General features: G+C 37.0%; 1 pseudogene; it reads left to right on the top strand.

Annotated features, from left to right (window-relative positions):
• The first annotated feature begins 9,759 nt into the window (after positions 1-9,759).
• LOC146720710 (zinc finger protein 862-like) lies at positions 9,760-10,875 on the top strand (annotated as a pseudogene).
• Positions 10,876-11,513: the final 638 nt, after the last annotated feature.

Here is an 11,513-nt window from a genome sequence, read left to right as displayed (position 1 = left end):
GGACCTCATAAAATCAGGAGAGTTGCGCTACTGTATATACTGTGTCTCGACTGACTCACATCGAAGAGATCATGTCTGCACCAACGTTTGTCGACCTGCAAGGATTTATCCTAAATAAACGATTTATTGTGAAGGAAGCGGCAATCCTGAGAAGAGGATATATCTTGTCGCACTATTTCTTTGCATGCCCTGTGCCATGGAGCGTGCTTATAAAGTCGGAAAGGCGCCAGGCCTCGTGGTTAACTCAGCATCATCACAGCTTACAATGGGAGGATGGAAATGTTCCATACTGCATAGCTCAGCGCTTGATTATGGCAGCTATCGTTGGCATAAATAAACAAAAAGAGGAGGAAGAAGAGTCTTCTCTCGTGTATGTAAAAGGACTCAAAAAGCGAGAATGGCTGGCCGAAATAATGGACAATGCGAGCAGCGGTTTCATCATTGAGACCTTGGATGCAATATATGAAAATGTGCCTGTATTAAATAAGTTAGATTTTACATATACTCTACGGTGTAATAAACATGTAAAAAATTGCGCGTTACAAAATGTATTTAAATTATTTAATTGGTGGTCGGCCAATCGCGATAATCATCCGTTTTTTTTTTAATAAACATATTTACACACTATTCTCTTTGTTATTTCTCTCCCTCCCTCACCAGATATTTCTAAGAATTTGTTTTACCCCCACTACTTTTAAAAATTTCTCACACAATCGTATTTCTAAGAATTTGATTTACCCTTTTTCCTACTATTTTTAAATATTTTTCTTTGTTCTTCCCTTCCAGATATATTTCTAAGAATTTTTTTTACCTCCACTACTTTTGAAAATTTCTCACGCAATCATATTTCTAAGAATTCGATTTTACCCCTTTTCCTAATATTTTAAAAATGAGCGTTACTCGATTATTAATACTTTTTTATACGATCAGTCTCTCGTCGACTGTTCTAACTGACGATTCACTTTTTAATACCCTTGGTTCAAAGAAGCAGCATGAATTACTACATGCCGAGACGTGATGAAACGTGCGAGAAGAAATGCGACGAGTAAGTATAACTTTTTTTGTATTTATACTTTTATCTTTTTATTTTTTTATTTTTTACAAGTTATAATTTTTTATCTAATTTTTACAGCGTTTCGCTGGAGCCTCGTGCGGTTCGTATACTAGGAAGATAATACGCATTGACGGCCACAGAATTTAAATTCCTCGAAATCGGCATCAGAATGGATCCGCCGAGTTACGTGGAGATCGCCATAGGAGATCATCGGGGAAAACAGCTAATACTATCTCTCGAAACGTGGAAAGGACTCTACGAGCAAATAACTCCCCCAACAACGATGTGTATAATTTCATAAGTGTCGGGCCGCTAACAGTGCGATTTCACAAGATAAACGACACCAAGCTCATAAGTCTCGAATCAGCGGATGTGCGCATGATGATGGTCGAATCGACGTTACGTCGTATGTTCGAGCTCGATTCATGCATCGAAATAATGTTTGATCGATTGACGAGGCTCATTGCAACGGTCGATATCAAGTATACACAATTCTCCAATATTGCATCCACTGTAACGGATTTGCCGAATGCGATACGCGCTAGCGACGCCTTCAACAAGCACCAACTTGTCGATTGCGAGCTAGTAGTTTTAGTTTTTAATATGTAATAAAACTTTATATATAATTATGTATTAAATATAAGACGAATAAATACTTATATGTATATATCATGGTGTACTTTATTTGCGCGCCACCCGTTACATAATTTGCGAGAGATAATTATCGTGTCAAGGATATTGTCTCAGAAAAAAAAAATCGACATTTTTTATCTTACGAGGTTGACGCGGCGAGAGAAAATCGATAAGTTTATCTTACGAGGTGCACGCGACCGTCTCATTAAGAGAGAAAGAAGACGGGCTGCAGCGCGAAAAAGAGAGAAGACGCACGCATTCGAGAGTGAGAGAGAGGGAAGTAGCGGCGAGAGAGAAGACGCACGCATTCGAGAGTGAGAGAGAGGGGGATCCAAGCCTGGATTTAGCGGCGAGAGAGAAGACGCACGCATTCGAGAGTGAGAGAGAGACGGCGAAGTAACGGCGAGAGAGATTCGGCGGCTCGGGCCTGCGGCGGCGAGAGAAGATGTGAAGGAGAGAGAGAGACAGCGAAATAAGACGCGAGCGCGAGAGAGATGTGAAGGAGAAAAAAGAGACGTGTGAGAAAGACGCATGCAATAGGGACGTTCATAGGAGAGCTTTTAAAATAATTTATAATAATTTTTAATAATTTCTTTATATATTGTCTTATAATTTAAAAGGGAACAAGAGGTAAGGAGAACATTTTAATCTAAAATAAATACACTTATTTGATAATAATATTTTTTTAATCTATAAAATATGAGTAAATTTACATTTGTGTGTGTGTGTAAAAATGTATAAAATAAAAAAATGTATAAACGATATATAAAAAATATATAAAAGTATAATATAAAAGATATATTAATTATATACAATTATATAAAATAAAATTATATACAATTATATACAATTATATAAAATTATATAAAATTATATAAAATGTATAAACAATATATAAAAATTATATAAAAGTATAAAAGATATATTAATTATATACAATTATATAAAATAAAATTATATACAATTATATACAATTATATAAAATTATATAAAATTATATAAAATGTATAAACGATATATAAAAAATATATAAAAGTATAAAAGATATAATTATATACAATTATATAAAATAAAATTATATAAAATGAATTAATGAAAGGCTCGTATAAATTAACAAAATTAAACAAATATAGTAGGCCAACTGAACGAGCAAAAAATAAGATGTAAAAATTTTTTTATTAATAGTTAAATAATTAAACTTATCATTCCGTTACAGAAACAATATAAATCGTAAACGTTTCGACTGCACTACAGTCTTTTTCAATACATAAAAGTTAAATATTATTCAATTCAATTCAATTCTTTATTCGTCCCCTAAGGGATTGAAGGCGCTTTTGAAGGAGCGTTCCCCAACCTTACAAAACTCTTACAAACATACTTATATCTACTCTTATCTCTACTCTTACATCTAATTTACAAATAACTTAATTCTACTTTAACCTACTTATCTACTACTTTAGAGAGAGAAAGAGCCGTCCCTACCTATCGCTTCGCTTCGGCTTCCGATTCCCCATATATTCTCCACCACCTCATTCATACCTCACTCCTTCTCCTCCTCATACTTCCTTCCTCCTTTTCTCCTCCCTCCCCCTTTTCTTCCGTTCTCCCCTCTTCCCTCTTTTTCTCTATTTCTCTCATCCATCCTTCCCCTTCTCCTCCTTCCTGCAATATTCCCTTCATTCTTTCCCACCAGTTTCCCTTCTCCCCTTCTCTTCCACATTCTCCTATCACATGCTCCCATGTTTCATCTTCTATCCCGCATAACCTACATCTTCTTTTCCCCTCTTTTTCCCAGTATCTCGCCCCTCTCATCTCATTGTTCATTCTGAACCTTACTATCCTTCTCCATCTACTTTCCCCCCATCCTTTTCTCAGGTATTCCGGTAAACCCTCCTCCTTTCATTCCCCATACCATCTATTATATCTCGACTCTCTTATCCTCTCTTATCTTTCCTCCTTTTGCCTTTCCCTGTCTTTCTGTTCCCATCCCTCATATACTTCCTCTCCCCTTCCCCTTTTTTCCTCCATCTCTTTCCCTTCTATTCCTCTTTCTTCCCAGAATTTCTCCCTCTCTTCCTCCCACATCGTTCTTTCCTTTCCTCCTCTTATCCTCTCTTTCATATCCTCAAAGCATTTCCTCGCTAAACTTCCTCCCTTTCCTTCCTCCAACTTCCTCTCATACCCTACCGCCCTCCTTCCTGCCCTTATCCTAAATTTGTCTTTTCCTATCTCCTCTCTTACCATATACCCCGGCGTGCACCAGTCTACTCCTAACGTCCACCTAATCCATCGCTCCTGCATTGCCTCCACCTCTCTCCTCTCCTTCCATCCCCATATTTCCGCCCCATATTCCAACACCGTCCCCACCAACCTTTCCATTAGCCATACTCTTTTCATCCAGTCTCCTGCAAACCTTCTCTTTCCCATTCCCCACACCTGTCTTATCACCGCTTCTGCTTTCCTAACTCTGTTCTTTACCTGCGCCTCCTGCCCCCCGTTCCTCTGTAGCTTATACCCTAAATATGTGAATTCTTTCACTTCCTCTAACCTTTTTCCTTTCCATCTCCACTCCACTTTCTTCATTCTTCCTCCTCCCTTTTTAAACCTCATTATCTTTGTCTTATCTACATTCACCTCTAACCTTTTCTTGTCCATATAACTTTCCATTTTCCCCAACATATGTATCATCCCTTCCTCATCCTCCGCCAACAGTACCATGTCATCTGCGTACGCCAAACAATGCACCTTTTCCCCTCCCAGTTTCACCCCCCCCCCCCAACCTCCTTTTCTTAGCACTTCCTCTATATCCGCTATCAACAAACTGAATAAGTGCGGACTCATTGGGCAACCTTGCCTCACCCCCCTTGCCGTCCAAAAATTTTCTCCCTCCTCCTTCCCCACTCTTACCTTACTCCTCGTTTCCCTGTACACCTCTTCTATCCTACTCCTTAATCCTTCCCTCACTCCCCTCCTCTTCATTGCCTCCATTAACACCTCCCTATCTACCGAATCAAACGCCGCCTTCAGGTCCATAAATGCCGTGACTACCTTTCCTCCCTTCTTATTTACCCTCTTATTCACCAGATAGTTCAACACATAGATACCATCACCCCCATTCCCTTCCTAAAACCTGTCTGACTCTCCGGTATCATATTTTTCCCCTCCATTTCTTCCTTTAACCTTTCAGTTAAAATCCCCACGTATATCTTGTATAGCGTTGGCATCAATGTCACTCCTCTATAGTTTTCCACTTTATTCCCCGTTCCCTTTTTCAACAGTGGCACTATTATCCCTTCTTTCCACCTCTCCGGCCATCCTTCTCCTCTCCATACTCTGTTGTACATTTCCCATACCCACTCTTCTACCCTCTCCCCTCCATATTTCCATACCTCACTCGGTATCCCATCCTTCCCCGCTGCTTTTCCTTTCTTCAGTTTTCCCAGCATCCTCTTCACTTCCTCCCTGCTTATCTCCTGCTCCTCATCTCTCTCCCTTTTTTCTTTTCCTCCTCTTACAACTTTTACCTCTATCCCTCCCAATAAGTCCATGAAGTATTCCTTCCATTCCTTCGCCTTTATCTCCTCATTCACCCCTTCTCTCTTTTTCCTTTCCCTGTTTATAATCTTCCATACCTCTCTTTCCGTTCTTGCCTCTATCGCCTCCTTGTACCATCTTAGCCTCTCTTCCTCCCTTTTTCCTTTACACATTAGCCTATATTCCGCCCTTACTTTTCTATATCCTTCTCCTCCTCCTCCTTTTTTCCTCCATTCCCTTAACTTTTTCCTCACTTTTTTCCTCTTCTCCTCACATTCCTCGTCCCACCACCCTTTCCTTTTCCCTTCTCCACTCTCTTTTTCTCCTTCTCTCAATTCCTCTTCTATTCTTCCTATTTTTTCCTCTAGCTCCTCTTCAATCCCCTCCTTCCACCCCTCTCCCCACTCTATTTCCTCTCTTATTCTTTCTTCTCCCCTCTTTGTCCATCTCCCTTTTTTTCTTATTCCTTTTCCCTCCCCCCTTTTTCCCTTTTCAGCTCCTTCTCTTCTTTCTAGCGTTACAATCAATGGGTGATGGTCCGATTCTATGTTATCTCCCACCTCCATTCTCTTTATCCTTTCCTTTACTCTATCCTCTCCCACCACGTAATCTATTACCAATTCCCCTCTTCCTCCTGTATGTGTACTCCCCCTTCCTATCCCCTCTTATCCCTCCGTTAAAAATTCCCCATCCCACCTCTTCCAACTCTTTTATCAACTTCTTCCCTTCCTCATTAACTTTTTTGTCCTTCGATCTTCTTTCTTCTTCCTCCTCCCCTCCTATCACTCCCCCCCTCCTACCTGTCCTTGCGTTGAAATCTCCTCCCAAAATCGTCCATTTATTTTCTTCTTTCTCTTCCATCCATTCCTTCATTTCCTCCAATTTCCTTTCCATGTCCCCGTTGATGTATACGCCTATTACCCTCCACTTCTCTCTTCCTACTTCTAAATCCGCCATCATTATTCCCTCCGCCTTTTCTCCCATTCCTGATACTTTTATCTTCCCCCTCTCCTCCCTTACCCCCATGATCATTCCTCCCATCGGTCTTCCTTTCTTCTTTCTCTTCCTTGCTGCTTGCTTCTCCCATCTATATCCTTTCGGTAACCTCTTTTTAATCGCCTCCCACCCCCTTTCCTCTATCCATGTTTCCATCATCACCACCACCTCCCAATCTTCTATTTCCTGCCACATTCCAAAAACCTATCTTCCATTCCTCTCTTACTTCTCCTCCTTTTTCCTTTCTTTCCTGTTCCTTTCTCCTTTCTGCCTCCGTCTCCCTTTCTCCTTCCTCCTTTCTCTTCTTACTATTGTTCTCCCCTCCTCCTTTCCTCCTTTCCTCTCTTCTCCCTTCTTTTATCCCTTTTTTTCCTCCATTCCTGTCTTCATACCCCCTTCTTCCCCCCTCATTTTTTCTATACCTTCTCTAATTTCTCCTTTCCAGTTTTTAAGCACACCTTCCTCCTCTTCCCGTCTCCACCATACATCATTGATTTTTATCCTTCCATAGCTCGTCCATACATTGTTTCCTTTCCTCCTTCTATCTCCGCGATCTCCATTAGTCTCCATTTTATCTTTCTCTCTTCCCATGTTAAATCATCTTCTATTCTCACCCTCTTTCCTCTTAATATCTTCTTCCTCTCCATTACCTATCTTTTTTGTTCTCTACTTCCTAGTTTTACTACCACCATTTCACCTTCCTTTCCCTCCTTTCCTTTCAACATCCTTATCCATTCTATTTCTGCTTTCGCTCCTATCTCTTTCATTAATTTCTCTACTCTTTCCTTTACACCTTCCTTCCCTTCCTCCATTCTTTTTATTACTATGTTATTTCTTCTCTCTTCTCTTTCCTTCTATTCTAATTTCTTTCCTATGTCCTTCACTTTTCCTATTATTGTCTCGTTTATCCCCTTACTCCCTCCTTTACCCCCCTCTCTTTCTCTTTCCTCCTTTCTTCCTCTTTCCTCTACTCTTGCTTCCAAATCTATCACTCTCTTCTCCAGGCTCTCTATCTCTTTTCTTAATTCTCTTCTTTCTTCTCTCCATTCCCCCTCCTTTTTCCAAATTTCTATTTTCAACTTTCTCATTTCCTCGCCTAACTTCTCTGTTATCTTCTCCCCTATCTCCTCCATCATCCTCCTTAACTCCTCCTTTTCTATCCCCCCTACCTCTCTATTCAGCCTTTCTGTCTTTTTGCTCCTTCTTAGGTTTCTTTCCTCTTTCTCCTTATCCTCCTCTCCCCCTTCTTCTCTTTTCCTTTTCAAAAAATCCTCTATACATCCCATACTGCTCCTCCTCTCCTTCCCTAACTCATCTACTCTTCTCGGCCTCCCTGCCTTCTTTTTTATTTCTTCCTCATCTCCCTTCTTTCCCCCTTCCTCTAACATCCTATCTCTATTGGTCTCTATCCTCCTATCTCTAATATTCTCTTCATTAATCATTTTTCTATCTCTAATATTCTCTTCATTAATCATTTTTCTCTTATCGCTTTCTTTCTTCGATTCACCTACTCTATGCTCCAACTCGCTCCAATTCGCTAGTGAATTTCCTAGTGAATTCCCTAGTGAATTCCCTATCTTTTTACTCTACTGCACCTACTCCCTACACCTACTCTCTTTCTTCCACGTGTCTACGTGTCCACGTGTCTCACCTTTTCCTACTTTCTACTTTCTAACTCCTTACCCCTTTATCTTCTCCTATCCTTTCAATCTCTCCTCCTCTTTTTCTACACCCTCTCACCTCTTATCTCCTATTCACCTCACCCCTTTTCTCACTCTTTCCTCACAAATATCTGCCACGCTTTCACACACCTGTCACTCACTCTCTTACCGGAACCGGAAGCCAAAAGTTAAATATTAAAATACAAAGTTAAATGTTAAAAAAATACAAAGTTAGTTAAATATTAAAATATAAAATTAAAACTATTCTTCGCTGTCGACCAATAGATGTGCAAGACGATTGGTCTGAGATGCCAAGTTATGTGACATTTAATCATGCTGCGGATATATTACTCGAATTAAATCAATGTCAGATAAAATTAAAAAATCTTTCAACTTACATTATCGTTTTAACAAGTCCTTCTTCCCGATCTTTCAAGTGTGTGTTGCGAAGTCTGAATAACAAATGTCAAAGTAGAGAGCGTGATGTATTTATTTATTACCAATGTTTTTTCTAAACTATGATTCAGCAATTTTTTTAAGTATGTCAAAATAACTACTGTCTAACAATTCGGTGTCTTTATTTAAATTAATTTCATTTTTCTGTTCTTTAATGTGGATCATTTCAGATATTAGCCTTTTATGGTAATTCTTTTCATGATCTATAATTTTAGTGTTGTCCCAGTCAAATGTATGTTGTTCGTTTAGAATGTGTTCCGTGACAACCGAATGTTTAGCAGAGTCTAATTTAATATTATTTTTATGTTTTTTAAGTCTCGTTCCTAACTGTCTTTTTGTCTGTCCGACATATGTGGCGTCACAATCGTTGCAATTCAATCTATAAATAACATTAGAATTCGTGGGGTAATTATTTCTGTCCTTTTGAACTTTTATGAAGTCATTCAATTTTTTAATGCAACGATATCCCACCACTACGTCAGGTCTTCTTATTGCTGAAGCAACTTTCTCAGATATTGATTCTATATATGGTATGACAAAATATTTAATGTTAATATTAGTATTATTAGTATCTGTTATATTGTTGTTATTAGACTTGTTGAATTTCTTAGTTGAGAGATTTTTCAATCTGCGTTTTATTTCTGTAAAAATTAGATCAAGAGGATAATCGTTGGATAGCAAAATGTTAATAGCTTTCTCTATGTTTTTTTTATGAAATTGCGGATGTGATAGTAATATAGCTCTATCTACCAAGTTATAAATTGTTCCTATTTTATGACAAATCGGATGATTTGAAAAAAATGAAAGTAATCTACCTGAGAATGTCTTTTTGTGATACCAATCTAAATAAATTTTATTATCTATTACTTTGATCATTATGTCTAAAAAGCTTATACAACGATTATCCTCTTTTTCTAATGTAAATTGTAGTCTATCGTTATAATTGTTGAATTCGTTCAAAACATATGTAATATTGTCAGCGGAAGTGCATAAAATAATGTCGTCTACATAACGGAAATAAAAAGTCAGTTCGCAATTTAAATTACTAATTACCAATGTTTCCAAGTCCTGCATGACTATATTGGCAATGATCGGAGAAAGTGGGGAACCCATAGGAGTCCCATAAATTTGTTCGTAAGTTATGTTATTAAAAGTGATAAATGTAAAAGTTAATATAAATTTTATCATACTTATGAATTCATTTTTGGGAATCTTTGTGTGTGACTCAGTGTTGTGAGACGGGCCCGGTTTTCTCGCGCATGCGCGGCCATGTTGTCTGTTAGGCTAGTATTAACAGACACGTATCTAGATGACTGTCTGCAGAGGATATGGGCGCGAATTGGCGCGAAAGCTTTGGCCCAACAGAGGAATACAACGCGAAAGCCCAACGGAAGAAGATTGAATATCAGTAAGTAAATGTAAATTATGGATTGTAATAATAACAGTAGTAGTAGTAGTAGTAATAGTAGCAGTAATATTGGTAAAGGAGTTATCAAGAAACGTAGACTTAGAAATTTTCAAAATTCTTGGTTAGATGAAAATAATTTTAAAGGATGGTTAACTTCTCATCCTGATATTTAGAATAAAGCGCTTTGTACTGCATGTAATAAGGCCATTAGATGTTGCAAAACAAATTTAACTGCACACTCACAGACGGCAAAACATATAAGAAATATAAATTTGTCTAATTTTGAAGCCACCGTTAGTGTTAATAGTAATTTATCACATAAAGATAGAGTTAAACGCGTCGAAATAAAATTATCTGCCTTTTTTGCTGAACATAACGTAGCTTTTTATTGCGCGGATCATTTAACTCCTTTATTAAAAGATATTTGCATAGAGCCCAAAGTCGTGCAAGATCTTTCACTTGCTCGAAATAAGTGTGCAAATATTGTTAAAAATGTTATAGCAAAACGCGAAGTCGAGACAATTATTCAATATTTGCAAACATGTAAATTTTCAATTTTGATCGATGAAAGTACGGATATATCAGATACTAAAGTAATGTGTTTACTCGTAAAATATGTTTCGCCTTTAAATAAAAAAGTCACGACTCAATTATTAGAATTGTTAGTTTTAGATGCAACGGATTGTTCCGCGAGTAAAATTTTTGAAATATTTACAAATTTTTTAAAAGAAAAAGAAATTCCGATTAAAAATATTGTTGGCTTGGCGTGCGATAATGCATCCGTTATGATTGGATGCAATAATTCTTTTATGTCTCGTCTTAAAGTAGAAGTACCGCAATTAGTAACGTTAAATTGTATTTGCCACTCATCCGCGATTATAGCTAGTAAAGCGTGTAAAAATTTACCGAATTCTTGCGAAAATTTAATTAGAGGAGTTGCCACTTATATTTCGGGCAGTGCGAAGAGATGTGCAGTTTTGGGCGAATTTCAAAATTTTTTTGAAGTACAAAAAAGTAAAATTTTAAAATTATCGGAAACAAGGTGGCTTTGTTTACATAAATGCGTTGTTAGACTTCTCGATAATTGGGAAAGTTTTAAAAAGTTATTTTCTTTTAGCATCAGTAGAAGATAAATTAAAATCTGCCGAAGTAATTTTAGAATCTTTAAACGATGATTTTATTAAAGCATATTTACTATTTTTAAAATATTCGTTAAATTTTTTTAATAATTTTAATGCATTATTTCAATCGCGTGATATATTAATACATAAATTATATGAAAGTAGTCGGGAGTTAATTTCAAAAATTGCTCAAAATTTTGTTACATTTGATATTTTAAAAGATATTAATAATTTAGATTTAGATAATAAAAATCATATTCAAAATTTAGAAAATATATATGTAGGGCCCGAATGTGAGAGTTTTTTGGATACATTGTCTTTGGAATGTTCGCAACAAATTAGAATGAAATGTTTGGATTTTTACATTACTGCAGTTCGAAAAATGCTTAAACGTTTGCCTTTTAAAGATACACTTTTTCAACAGTTAACTTTTTTAGATCCAAAAATTGCTTTGTATTATAAAGGTAGATTAAAAATTAAAGATTTAACTTTTATCGCGAAACGAATATTGAATGATATTGACATAACTGATTTAGCTTTTGAATGGAGAATTTTGCCATCAAGTTTTAGTGAAGACCGGAAAAAAGAATTAGCTTGCTTAGAAATAGATGAAATGTGGCAAAATATTTTTAAATCTACAAATTTCGATG

Source organism: Nylanderia fulva, unplaced genomic scaffold (genome assembly GCF_048542155.1).
Source record: "Nylanderia fulva isolate GAGA-0341 unplaced genomic scaffold, ASM4854215v1 Scaffold631, whole genome shotgun sequence".
In the NCBI taxonomy this organism is placed as follows: Eukaryota; Metazoa; Arthropoda; class Insecta; order Hymenoptera; family Formicidae; genus Nylanderia; species Nylanderia fulva.
The sequence above is the reverse complement of the archived record's forward strand: the minus strand, read 5'-3'. Positions and strand labels throughout refer to the sequence as shown.